We start from the raw sequence: 14,610 nt of genomic DNA, 5'->3' as shown, positions 1-14,610 counted from the left end.
ATTCTACAGTGTACCAGATAATCTAATAGTTTTGGCATTACTTAGCTAAACACAATATTATCTTCACAGTTTATGATGCTCCATTTTATATCCATGTTCTGTGTGGAGGCCTTACAATTGTGGATGCTGGTAAAATGGTTTTTAAACCACTCTGCCCGGAGCTCCTTGACATAATTTCTAGAGAACGTACAAAGCCATTGTTATGATTCATTCTCATATTAAATTGGCTCTTTTCTATGGAGCCACCAAAATAATTTTTGAATCAGTTTGAATTTTATCTGCAATACAAATTCCACATCAAGTTTTAAAACTGCAATGTTTATTCAATTGCCTGGATATTTGAAAGATAAGTGGAAAAGGTTAGAGAAAAAAAATGCAAAGATACCTCTTTCCCATGCAAATCTTTTGAAAATATCATTTGAGAAGATGTCAATATTTGCATGACTTTGACGGCTTGATATGATGCAGGCCCATGTAAAGAACAAACGATCTGGCAGGCTTATTTCAAAGGGGTTGTAGTCCAGTCTTAAGCTATTAGATTTATCTGTTTCAAATTTATTTTGAGATTCAAGCTCATAAAGCATGTATTCACTCTAATAATTACAATAGTTTGACTCAATAATGTAAGCATCACAGTGAAGAAATTATTGTAGATAATGGTTAAGAATCTCTGGAGATAATATCAGGTCACTTTATCTGAATATTTACATTGCAGAACATATTATTTTAAACCATGTGCACAGATTAAAGCAGTTAACAGCCCTTTAATATGGACTCTTGAACCCTGCAATGGTAGAAATGAGATGGCAGGTTCCAGACGCCAACTCAGAGAACTGATCTCACACTCCCTGACCTTCCTGTCTTGGCAGAGCCCAGTCCTCATCAATCAGTAATTCTAAAGGCATCAGGAGACTTCTGTATATTTATTATCCAGGTGGAACAATTTGTGGACTGAAGCTGTTCGTCCTCAAGAGGGCAAGCTTTGCAAAACCAGACCTACTGAGCAGTGACAGAAAATGCTCTGCGATGCATAACTAATTTAACCCAGGCATTTCCCAGGGAGCAAAAGATCTTGATGCATCCCCTGGGAATTTCCAACCAGCATGGAGAGGAAACTCGGGGTCAGTAAGCTCAAGTGGTTTTCAAGAATTGGTGCATATGATTTAAATTAATTGGTGGATGGTGTGTCTTCTATATGACAAAATGCTTCTGTCAAATGCTTGTCATAATTGAACAGAGATGTTGGCACGGGCCACTAGTTTATTTCCCAACCACCCTGACTCAAAATAATCACACAGAAATCTGTAGTAATTGCAATACTGTTTGGCCAACAGCTTAAGCATATTTCTGGCTTTATTTTCTCTTACATCTTAAATTAACCCATTCTTATTAATCTGTGTATCACCACATGGCTGTGACTTACTGGAAAGGTTCCAGCACATTTGTCTACTGTGGATGGCTATATGGAGTCTCTCTGACTCTGCCTACTCTCTCTCTCTCTCTCTCTCTCTCTCTCTCTCTCTCTCTCTCTCTGCCTGGCTTTACTCTGTTAAACCATTGGCTGAAATCAGCTTCTTTATTAACCAATGGCAATAAAACATATTCATGCATACATCACTTCCCACATCATAAAGATACTGTTAGAAGCAAAGGTCAATAATTTTCTTTACCTATATTCCCTCAACAAGAGATTAAAATATATTTTACATAATTTATTTTTCTTTCATGTGTATGGGATTCTGCCTGAATTTATGGTTGCGTACCACCATTGTAGGTGAGTGTCTGGTGCCCAAAGAGTGCCTCTCAGAACCTCTGAACTTCAAGTTACAGACAGTTATCAACTGCCACACGGGTGCTGGGAATCAAATTAAGTTTGCAAGAACAGCCAGTGCTCTTATCCTCTGAGCCTTCTGTCCAGACCCAAAAGATTAAAATACTTCAAAGTATCTGTTATATTCTAGAATGGTATAGGCGGTCCTTCTGTCTTTGCATTGCTTTCATTGGTTAATAAAGAAACTGCTTTGGGCCTGTTGATAGAGGAGAACTTAGGTAGGCAGGGAACATGGAAATGAATTCTGAAAGGAAGAAAACAGAAAGAGAAAGAGACACACCATGGATCTGCCAAAGACAAACACTAGGAATTTTACCAGGTAAAAATGTGGCGATGTGCAGATAAATAGAAATAGGTTAAATTAATATAAGAGTTAGCCAATAAGAAACTAGAGCTAGCTGGGCAGTGGTGGCACATGCCTTTAATCCCAGCACTCGGGAGGGAGAGGCAGGCGGATCTCTGGGAGTTCGAGACCAGCCTGGTCTACAAGAGCTAGTTCCGGGACAGGCACCAAAGCTACAGAGAAACCCTGTCTCGAAAAACAAAACAAACAAAAACAAACAAACAAACAAACAAAAAAACAAAGAAACTAGAGTGAATGGGCCAAGCATTAATTTAATTAATACAGTTTCTGTGTGGTTATTTCAGGTGTAAGCTAGCCGGGCAGCTGGAAAGAAAAAGCGGCCCCCTCCTTGCAACATCAGTGACTACTCAACTTGACTGTAAGGTGCTCAGCATAGCCAGTGTTGTTCCCTTTTATATAGAATCATAATCAAACTAGTCCTTTAAGCTCCATTATGAGCAACTCTCCCACTGAAATAGTATAGTCTAGAGGAAGGCTGACTTTGGGTATAGCAACACTGATGTTGGCTTAGGCCCAACTATAGACAATCATGGACTGGACAAAACCCTGGAATCCTGGCTGATTCTGCTCTGCAGTGTTTCCATGTCAATCGCTGATTCTCCAGTCACTGAACCAGAGCAAGATAACACTGGACAGCCTGCACCAGCCATTAAATGCTCTGGCATGGAATTCACATATACCACTTCTAGTCACAAGGCTGGTTAGTCACAAAACCCTATCTAGTATTTGGGACACAGGGACGTATAAACTCACTAGACACCTAGAAGGAAAGGAAAGCAGAGAAAATGTCATATATGATGACTGCTTCTGAAAAACCGTACAGAGAGTGAGCAGGCACATTTATATTGTAAAAGCCTGGGCATTATTTCAAAAGTTACAGAAAGTCAATATGATGCTCTCAACTCATAGGCAAATAGCTAAAATCCTGACAATTGCATAGTGTCAAATAAACTCAGAGTCTTTCCCCTACTACCATTTTTTAAATTTTAAGCAAGCTTGTTAGAGCTTGGCATTCTTGACAGTGCTTTACTACTTGGGACTTTCCTGTGCATTAAATGATACAGGTTGCATTTCTGCCCTCTTACTTTGGACTACCAATAACAAATACTGTCCCCACCCACCAGATGGGACATTGTCAAATGGCTCCTGGAAGAAAGAGGTGTGGGGAAAAAAAAACTTACCCTTGGGAGAAATTCACTGGTAGGAAATATGCCCTATAACATTCTCAGATGCAAACTTGGAAGTTCACATGCTAACAAAGGCAAGCCTACAAACTAATATTATGCTACATTATAGAGAATCATTTCAACTACTAAAATAATTAGAAAATGATATTCTGTTGACCAGATGAGAAAGCCAATTGGAAAAGGTGGAATGTTATATTCTTAGCACTGTGCAGTGAAGTGAATCTGGTATAGCACAAACTCTAATTGGTCTTAACAATAAAAACCTGGAGTCAGGTATTAGGGCGGGAAAGCTGAGAGATCAGAGAAGCAGAGCAGCCAGCCACGAGTTCTTGCCTCAGGGAACTCCTCAGACCGAATGGAGTATCTTGTCTCTACAAGTCCTCAGACTGAATGCCTTGAGTGAATGTCTCTTCCCCACTCATATTCCTCTCTCCATCCAGCCATATCCCTTCCTGTTTCCGCCTTCCTAGTGCTGGGATTAAAGGCATGAGGCTCTCAAGCACTGGGGTTAAAGGTTTGAGCCATCACCACCTGGCTCTGTTTCTCTTTGGGATTGGATCCATCTCGTGTAGCCCAGGGTAGCCTTGAACTCACAGAGATCCACCTACCCCTTGCCTTCTAAATGCTGTGACTAAAGGCATGCCCTACCACTGACTAGCCTCTATGGCTACCTAGTGGCTTGGCTCTGCACTCTGATCTTTATGTAAGCTTTATTTGCTAGATCACAAACAAAATATCACCACAGATGACATCCCTGGGAGTCACAGATGTCCTCCACAAGGGTTTGTCAGCCCCCTTCTGGGAGACAGGCACTGCCTGAATTAGAGCAAATACAATAAGAAAAGATGTCATTTTTGTTCTCAGGAGACGCACAGTATAGTGGATATAAAAGAGACCTAGTAACACATTTTTATTGGCACTAATTAAGCTGTGTTCTCATGGAAAGGCTCAGAGGCTTCAGAGAGAGGCATTTTACTCATAGCATGTTCTGCGAAGCAATGGAAACACCTTCAGACAAAGGACAGGGTGGTGGGGGAAATGGACCAACAGGATGCCAAATTTTATTTCATAGTCATTGTAAAACCTGAACTGAAATATAGAGAATTTCAGGGCCGACCAAGAAGACAGAGAGAAAGAGAATGATATTCTGGACCAAGAAAATTACGAAAAGAATTATGAAAGGCTGACAAACCCTGACACGTTTGTCTGAAGAGGTAAAGTCAGAAATTTCTCAATCCTCAACAGGATTCTAAGCAGATGGACTCCAATGGCTCTCATTGGTGTGAAGGGGAAGAGTATTAAGAGTCAGAGAATCAGTTCAACTTATAGATATCCAAATTAAGAAAAAGCAAATTAACAGGAATTGGATAGGTATGTACAAACATGCATACCTGTGTATGTGTGTAATACACACATGATGTGGTGTTTTGTGTGTGGGGGGGGTGGTATTTGTGATCTGCATATGTGAGTGTGTGTATGTGGTGAACGTGTGTAGAGTATGTGTTGTAGAAGGCTGTTTGTTTGATTCCCGGCCGCCCAGACTCCCAAAATAACCACACAGAAACTATATTATTTAAATTATTTAAATCACTGCTTGGCCCATTAGCTCTAGCTTATTATTGGCTCTTACATATTAATTTAACCCATTTCTAGTAATTTGTGTATCACCACATGTTGTGGCTTACCGCGTAAAGCTCTGCCTAGCTCCAGCAGGGCTACATGGCTTCTCCTTAACTTCTCCTCCCTTCTCCCAGCATTCAATTTAATTTTCCCCACCTACATCTCCTCTACCTTATTAGGCCAACCCAGTTTCTTTCTTTCTTTCTTTTTTTTTTTTTTTACAGTTTTTGTGGTTTTATTTAAACACAAATGAAACGTGCACGCAAGCCCTCTACTCATTCTCTTCTCTGTGCAGCCTGGCGTTGGGATTGGTGACTCTGATGGCCGGCTGTGCTGCTCTTTCTACGATGGCTTTTCGGTTCTCAGAGGAAACATTGTGAGCAATCTCACACAGTAAGACTTGTGCACAACAGCAACACCTCCGGCTTCTTGACGTTGTGGACCAGAAACTTCCGGAAGCCACTAGGCAGCATGTGCTTGGTTTTCTTGTTGCTCATGTAACTAATGTTGGGCATCAGGATCTGGTCCTTGAATCTTCTCCGCACCCTGTTGTCAATACCTCTGGGTTTCTGCCAGTTTCGCTTAATCTTGACATACCGATCTGACTGGTGCCGGTCCTCTTTTTGACGATCTTGGGCTTCACCAGAGGCTGGAGGACAGCCATGATGCCGCAAAGGAGATGGCAGCCACCTAGCAGGTAGCGCCAAGGAAGAAGCCAAGCCAGTTTCTTTATTAACTAATGGTATTCACAGCATACAGAGGGGAATTCCCACATCGAGTATGTTTGTATATGTAGTATGTGATGTGTGTATGCACATGTGGTATGTACGTGGTCTGTAGGAGTGTGTCATATGCATGTATATGTGCATGTGTGGTATGCATGTGTGTGATATATGCGTGTGTTATATATGTATGTGGTGTATGTTCATGTGTAATATGTATGTATGTGGCATGTGTTTTGTGTATGTGTGTGGTGTGTTTGCATGTGTAGTATGTGTGTACATTTTCATATAAAGATGTAATTGAATATGTAGCCCTTAGTTGTTGGTATTGTTTGAAATGGGTGTGGAATGTTAAGGCAGTTAACCTTGGTGGAGCATGTGTGTCATTGGAGGTGGGTCTTCAGGCTGTATAACCTGGTTCCATTTTATGTTCACTCTCTGCTTCCAGACTGTGAGTGCAATGTGACCAGTCATGCTCCTTACCTGATACCATGCATTCATGTTTTCCCTTCATGATGAGCTGTATCCCTCTGGAGCCGTAAGCCAAAATAAACCCTTTTGCCTTAAATTGATTTTGTGAAGATATTTTATCATAGCATTTTCTATTAACTTATTTAATATGTATACATATATGATATGAAATAAAAGATAAACAGTCTAATTTTTCAAAATGTAGTCTGCTCAGAAGTTCAGTGTGCTATCCAGCTACTAAAGGCTTGAGCATAGCCCTAAAGGTCTAATGTGTTTGACCTTTTGACTTTACCTTGACTAAATATAAAACTTACTTGGATATATTTTTTATCTTTTCGGTTTAAGAAAGATATTGTTTTAAACAAAGGATTTTGTTAGCCTATGTGTGGTTCTATCTATGTATGATTTAATAATGTGGCCAATTAAATGACTTTAATCCACATAAAATGTGCTTGACGGGATTGGCTTATTAAACTCCCACTCATGCTACTGAAGGTTTTTTGAGCAAAACTTGTTTTAAATTCCTTATGTGGGAGCTAAAGTGTTGCAGATGATTTTCTCAGGTACAAGTACGTTGGCTGGCCTTCCATATTCCTCACTCTTGAATGTGAATCTGTGCCCTTCTCTTGCAGCAGCTCTGTATATTCTGAGATTCCCTTTGCCATCAGCCATCACAAGCACCAAACCATGACTCCTTGCTTTCCTGGTCTCTGTGTTATCTCATCAGTTTGCACTTACCTGTCCTCTGAGCTGTGACCCTGTTCCCAGTCACCCATTTTGAAATTCCTTGTTTTTCCCTCATCAAATTCTTATCCCATCACCTGGCTTCTCTTGAACTAAGGTGTCAGAATTGTTCAAGTGCCATCGTTTTTCACTCTGTCATAGTTTATTATTGGTTACAGATATTTACTGTGGAGAGCAGTAATTCCCACTGTAACTCACTTCTCACCCCAAACTTTCCCACGATTGTTCCACAGTTTAAAATGCAGTGGAAGAGAAGCATGTGCCAGGTCTAGTTGTCAAATGCTGCAAGAGTCAAACGTGAAAAATCCAACAGATAGAAAGTCACTGGTGAAGAACAAGGGAAGGAGGGGTAGGAATTTGGGGGGTTGGAGGAAGAGAGAAGCTCCCATTTCTTCATGACTTGAGTCAGAGAAGCAGAGAGACATCATGGGCTGTATTGAGGGATAATTCCTTGAGAATCCACCAGGGCACGTGGGGAGCGGCCTTTTCTACACTTTGAGAAGAGGAGCTTTGGATGATGGGGAAAGGTAGAAAAGAAATGGCTGATACTTAGCGATATAAGGGCTGGAAAACTGTACTTCTCTAAGAGGGGTGAGAGGAGAATTGACCAGGAGCAAGAACATGGTCTGGAAGAACAGAACAGGCTCAGCTGGCATTGCTTCTTGAAACAAGAACTAAAATTATAACCACAGTATTTAGTTCAGCACACAGACTAGGGGCAGAAAGCTCAGCTTATCAGCGACCAGCTAGCTATACCATCCGCGAGAATTCCTTTCTTCCTAAGCCTCTGTAAGCCAATGGCATAAAATTTTTGTGACTGTCAAATAAGACAATACATGCTAAGTAATTTCACGAAATGGGCACAGGGTAATTGCTCAATGAAGGTGTCCTCTTCCTGTCTCTCTCAACTGCTAGGAGCAGATGGGGGTGGGGTTAGGGCAGCACTGAAATGCAAACGTTATCACTGCAGTCCATCGAGAAGAATTTTGATCATGCCTAGATTGACATTTTCTCCTTGAGGTTGAGGGTATTTGATTTGTCAGCTTTAGGGTCTTCAATTTTCTTATCTTAAAAAGGTCTCAGAAAGGTTTTTCTAGAAAATACAATAATTTCAGGCATAGTTTATAATTAATTCTTCTATTTCCCAGCCAAGACAACGTTTCTAGTTCTCGAAAAAAATATTATGTATAGTTTTTTTTTTAAGTTTTATTTTTCCCTTGGTTGAGCTTTTTCAGACTCATGGCCTATGATAAAAATTAGTTTCACAAAAATATTTTACATGTTTTTTATGGCTAAAGCACTGAGAAGGACACTGTAATGATTAAAAAATAAGAATACAATATAATCCCTGTCTTCAAAGTGTTCTGAATGGGATAGCATACACAGACAGCTATAGATCAGCAGGAAAACCACCCAGTTGCCAAGAAGAACAAAGGAGGGATTGATTCCCACTGGACAGATAAAAAAAATTCTCAGGAAGCTGCAGCTTAAGGGAGGAAAGCTATTTCAAAGATGGATAGGATAGAGAAAGATACCACAGGCATTTGGAATGGCTGGGCAAAAAATACTCGATTTGAAGATACTCGATGTGTTTGGAGCATGTTGTAGGGTTGGGGTTACTAAAAATAATTAAATACTTCATTCTTGTCCTGTCATTTTCCTTCTTTAATTATGGGGATTAGTTCTCATTCAATTGCATATTTCACCCAATCCCTCACAATGTTTTGCACAAGGCATGCATCAATGAGATGAATTAAACTGTAGATACTTTCTCATTAGATTTTAAATTCTCCAATATCCTGAAGTTTATTTCTTCCCATGCATGCCCAGCTTGTTTGAGAGAAGCATGCCAATTAGTGTGCCTAGCTGTCCCACTGCCAGAGCTCCAGAGATGATAATAGGATGGATTTTTTAGTTTCCATTGCAATTTATTTGCCTTCAAATATTTCCCTTTTCATGCTGGATTCAACAAAACTATGTAACAATTTAGGTGCTTTCCAAACTCTGGATTCTGGCTCCTAATGAGGAGTTTTCTGTCTGTTATAGAATGGTAATGAAGGAAACAGTCTTTTGTCTCAGAGGCAAAGAACCTGGGGCAGGCGTCTGGAGAAGAGGCCTTTAGCAAACACTCAAAGAGGAACGAAGCAAGAACTAGCAACTAATATAGGGGATGGTGAATTTGGGTGGATTTCTCTGTTCTGTTGATCTAATAGAGAAACTAACGAAGGAGAAGGAGGCGGAAGAGGGGAAGAAAGAGGAAGGTGAGATGATGTAAGAGGTGTATGGGTTGCTGTGGGTGGTGGTGCACACCTTTAATCCCAGCACTTGGGAGGCAGAGGCAAGAGGGTCTCTAAATTCAAGGCCAGCCTGCTTTATAAAGTGAGTTCCAGGACAGCCAAAGCTATATACAGAGAAACTCTGTCTTGAAAAACCATAAAAAGGTTGCAGAACATACTTTAGAACTGATCATCACAGCAGTGAACCTTCTGTTCTCCTTATTTAAATGGTGTGGAAGTGAAACAGGATTGCTCTGAGCCTGAAAGGGTGAGAGAGATTCTTCAGTGTTTACTGTGTGTAATCAGGACCATATCACATCCACTGTCTATTGCTGATACTGACTGCATGTAGCTCTTTTGCATCCCCCATTTGCTTCACTAAGCTTCTGCCCATCATCCAAATACTTACACAGCTGCTATTTTGTTTCCTTATTTTTATTAAAAACAAAGAAGAGAAAATAAATTCGGATTGGTCCTACCATTCTCTCAAGCACTTTTTCTTCCCTCTGTTATAGAAGTAACAGTGATCTTCCTTGATCTTCCTGAGTTCTGGACCCAGCTCACCTACTTTCATCCCTGCAGCTAGGAACCTCCTGTCTGGGGCATCCTTTCTCTTTGACTGGACCATCTTTTTCGCCCTGATCTTCTCTCTAAACTTGTTCTGTCTTCATTTTCTATTTTTTTTTAACTTAAAGCAAATCAAAAGTCCTTACCAAAGCTATAGGTCCCATATGATCTGGGCTCTTGCTGTTTGTCTGACTCCCCTCTGTGCCCTTTCTCTTTTGTGAACCTTCTCCAGGCACCAAGGCCACCTTGGTCTTCTCCAATACTTGATAACAGTTCAAAGTTCACAAGTTCAGCTCATGCTGGTTCATGAATTTCCAGGCTTCATGTCTTCCCTAAGGCATCACCTGTTCCTTCCTCATTCGCTCTATTCTCCTGTCCCTATAACATGTATGTATGTATGTATGTATGTATGTATGTGTGCATTTATGTATGTATACATATGTATATATTTAATTGTGTATGCATGCATATATGTGTGTATGTATAAATGTGAATTCAAGTATGTATGTGTGCATATACATGCGTGGATACATGCATGTATTGTGTGTATGCATATAATGTGTATGTATATATATGTGAGTGCAAGCATGTATATATGTAGGCATGTATGCATATATGTGTATGTATATGTATGTGTGTGTATGTATGTATGCTGTATGCCTTGGCAGTCTCTCCATTTTAATCTCATGTTCTTGGCTCGTTTACTTACTGCCATATCCATCTTTTCTAGGGCAGAGCCTAGAAAATGTTATACAATCAACAAAAATATATTGAGCTATTTCTAAGCCCGAAATTCTCTGATTTTGTAGTGTCTTGAAATAAAAGCCCTTTTGGACGAGGGTCTGGATTCATGAGTGGGCTAACTCTAGATAAAGTGTGTCATCTGTGGCCCTGAAGCAAGGAAACTGCACATCCCAGGGACTTCATTATCACCCTGTTTTATCCAAGTGAGGTGTAAACTTTCTAGTCAAAAAATGAAGTGTCCTCTCCCTCTGCTGTGACTAGTCTGTAGCATCTGCTAAACTGTTAAACATAGAGAGTCTGCTGGAAACATGCATGTACATAGCCCCTCAGAGAGAATACACATAATTAGCCTTCTGTAGTTTATGGCTATGTAAATTAATCACCTCCCAATTAGGCATGTGTGTAAACTATGAAATTGAACTTGTATGAGAAATCACTTTGATCCATAGATAATAAACTGTGCTGGACAGCATTATAGCATTGTGTAGGAACCGAGCAGTCAGGAAAGCATGGCTCAAAAAAATCTCTACACAAATTATCAGAAAATGTAGCTTGGGGGCCATGAAAACAATAATTTATACATAGAATGTATGCTAAGAGATCTCCAAGATCTGTTACATGTTGTTACCTGACCACCACCTCTTCTCCCCACCCCATACCAACCACGATGAGCGTTTTGTCATTCATCCTGGAACCGTTGCATCTGACATTTGCATGGACTTCCCTTTGTTTGTCCAGGCCTTTTCCTATAACCTATGCACAGCCAACTCTCCAATCCATCTTTAAAATCCATTGCAAAACTACCTTGATTGAACCTGTCCTGCTTCCCTTGATGAGTGTCCCTCTTCCTATGTGGCCATGTCTCCGTGTGTGTTTGTCTTCCACAGCTTCCGCCTGCATTCATTTGTCTGCAGCGTTTTATGTCACCTGTTTTGACTCGTACAGGATAAGAATCATTTCAACTACCATTGGTCCTTAAAAATTATACTGAATATTTCCTTTCAGTGAAGTGTATTTTCATATTTACAAGGAAATTTACTTTTTAAATTATAAAACAGAGCATTAAATAGTATATTTTAAACCTCTAGAGATATGAGAATGTTCTAAATCTTGTTTATATAAAATGGGATATACCAGAGAAACTCTTTTCTATCTCATTACATAGACAAGTATAACACATACTGCTACCCAGAGTCCTGGAAATGAAATACGGGGCTGTATGGATGTTAGACAAGGGCTCCCACAGAGCCACATCCCCAGCCGGACAACACAAGTCAGCTTGAGTGTTCTTTTCTTTAAGAAAGTTTCAATAATACCACATATTTTTATCACATTTTCTGATGCAGATTTCCAACACCAGTTACACTAGTATCAATTTGTTTATCCTCATAAAATTCTCCTTTAATTGGAAGGGAAAAAGCTATTCTCCATCTTGGTTTCAGTCTTTTTTGGGGTTCACAAATGAGAGAACTACATCACACGTAAATAGGCTCATTCAGCCACTCACTGTGGAGTGGTTAGACAATAAGCCCTATATTTTGTGTTTCTCTAAGAATTATACTCCTAGTTTTTGTACCTTCCCAAGTAAGAGTTAGGAAATGAAAAACTCTCATTCAGAAAGTCAGCAATTACTTGTGAACCATTGTGGGGTCTTAGAGCAGTGGTTCTCAACTTGCGGATCACTACCCATTTGGGGGTCACACATCAGATACCTATTTGTAGTATGATTCATAATAGTAGCAAAATTACAATTATGAAGTAGTAATGATATAATTTTATGGTTGGGAGTCACCACAACATGAGGAACTGTATTAAAGGGTCACAGCATTAGGTGGATTGAGAACACCTTTTTTGTTCCGACAGCCCAGAATTTTTCTTTTCTTTTTTCTTTTTAACAACAGCCAAATACTGCTCTTCTTTATTACTATTCTTTAGACTTTCAAATCTTGCTTATCTGATTAGCCATAATAGCAGATATCCATGTACTCACTCTTGTCAACCGCGGATCTGAGAAGGTGCTAAGTTTTGTACGTGCTGCCTGTGAGCATGGCTAGCTGCAGATAGCTTAGGTCTGTGATAAAATAGAAATTATAAGATGTTAAAAGACATATCAAAGACCTACTTCTTCCTTTTAGTATTACAAAGAGCAATATTATGTAGTGATGAGGAGCTGCGGGCCACTTCCCTCCGCCCGGCTCCCAGCTAGCTTTACCCAAAATAACTACATGGAAACTATATTCATTTAAACACTGCCTGGCCCATTATATCTGGCCTTTTCTTGGCTAACTCTCATATCTTGCTTTAACCCATATCTAGTAATCTGTGTATCACCACGGGGTCGTGGCTTACCAGGAAGATTCTAACCCACGTCCATCTTGGGCTGGAGCTTCATGGCTTTTGCCTGACTCTGCTTTCTTTCTCCCACAATTCTGTTCTGTCTTCCCCACCTACCTATGTTCTGACCTATCAGGCCAAGCAGTTTTCTTTCTTAATTAACCAATGAAAGCAACAGATAGATAGAAGACCCTCCTACATCAATACTAAGTACTCCACAGCCAGCCACCTGCCTCAGGTAACATTCTTTAATACCCATGTGCTTCTATATCACAGGGATTAGCAGAGTCACCTTAGAGAAGAAGGAGTTATTTTGTTTGGGCATATAATTGCATGCATGTGCGTGCACGCCCGTGCGCGCGCACACACACACACACACACACACACACACACACACACACACACACGCATGCGGGCGCACACACACACAAACACCTCTTCCAGGGAGGCCCACATGCAGTTTCAGCTAGGAGAGGGTGTTCTCATCTTTTCTATTTACATTCTCCTGGCTAGAATCTGGGTGTCCATGGTAGCATCAAAATTTAATTTCTTATTTCCATATTTAGTATGCAAGGGAACTAGCCTTTCCCTAGTGTATTTATAGAAATATGAAATGCTGGCGAGCATGATTTCTCAACAAAAGCTATTTAAACTGCTTTACCAGCGTTCATTTTTCCTCCCTGACTGCAAGTGGCAGGTTGAGAAGGGGAGCATGGACAGAATGATATCTTCCAGTTGCTCAGTCTTCCATTCGTGTGAGTTTTGGGGTACCGTCTGCTAGACTCCCACCTCTCTGTAATAATTTGATAAGTAGTCATTAAATTAAATTATTAATCTTTGTGCTGTCTTCTTCCCTCTGTTGCGAAACAACATGGAGCATAGCTCAGGTGCTTTGTGAGATTTGTTTAATACTATTTAGTTAATATCATCTAAAGAGACACTGAAGTTAATACTAGAATTGACATTTCATCCTGATATTTTAATAAGCATAATGGGTCATCAATTCTGATTGTGATTTTGCTTATAGTTTAGGCAAACAAAAGCAAACAAACAATTCCCTCCCCCAAAACTGACCCCTTCATGTTTCTGCCAATCTAGGTCACTAAGAAACCAACGATGTGCCCCAGGTTTCTGATCTGAACCCTGAAGATCTATAGTCTACATCCAGAACATTAGACACATTGTGACAAAGCATTCATTTTCGAATTTCATTGTTGTTTCCTACAGCAGGTAAAATAAAACAACCATTGTCTCAAGGGCTCATACTTCTAGGGAGAGCCTGATTACTCTTAAGTGGCAAAACTAGATAGAGTTTAATGTCAGTGCATGGCAACAGGTACTCCAGCCTGGGCAAGAGTTGCATGCTTTTAAACTAATCCAGATTCTTAAAATGGTTATCTTGGGCTGTGTTGAGATGGCTCGTGCCCTCAAATTCTTTATAAAAAACTTTCTATTTATTCTTTCTGACTTTTACATCATGTATCTTGCTTCCATTTATCTCCCTGTTCATTTGCATCTATCTTTTGCTCTTGCATTGACCCCCACTAAATAAAAGAAAATAAAATTTAAGAGAAAGGAAGGAAAGAATAAAGAAAGAAAAAAGACAGAAAGAAAAACAAAGGAGGAAGGAAGGAAGGAAAGAAGGAAGGAAGGAAGGAAGGAAGGAAGGAAAAAAGGAAAGTTGCCTTGTCTTAGAGATTCTTCAGCTTTGCGTCTGAGGGACCAGCCCCTTCATATGCTCCAGCAGTTC

At 40.1% G+C, this 14,610-nt stretch overlaps 1 pseudogene; it reads right to left on the bottom strand.

Annotated features, from left to right (window-relative positions):
- Positions 1 to 5,273: 5,273 nt before the first annotated feature.
- Positions 5,274 to 5,666, bottom strand: LOC121466277 (annotated as a pseudogene).
- Positions 5,667 to 14,610: the final 8,944 nt, after the last annotated feature.

This window comes from Microtus oregoni, unplaced genomic scaffold (genome assembly GCF_018167655.1).
Source record: "Microtus oregoni isolate MIOR12 unplaced genomic scaffold, Mior012 000033F_ref0000390, whole genome shotgun sequence".
NCBI classification, from domain to species: Eukaryota; Metazoa; Chordata; class Mammalia; order Rodentia; family Cricetidae; genus Microtus; species Microtus oregoni.
The sequence above is the reverse complement of the archived record's forward strand: the minus strand, read 5'-3'. Positions and strand labels throughout refer to the sequence as shown.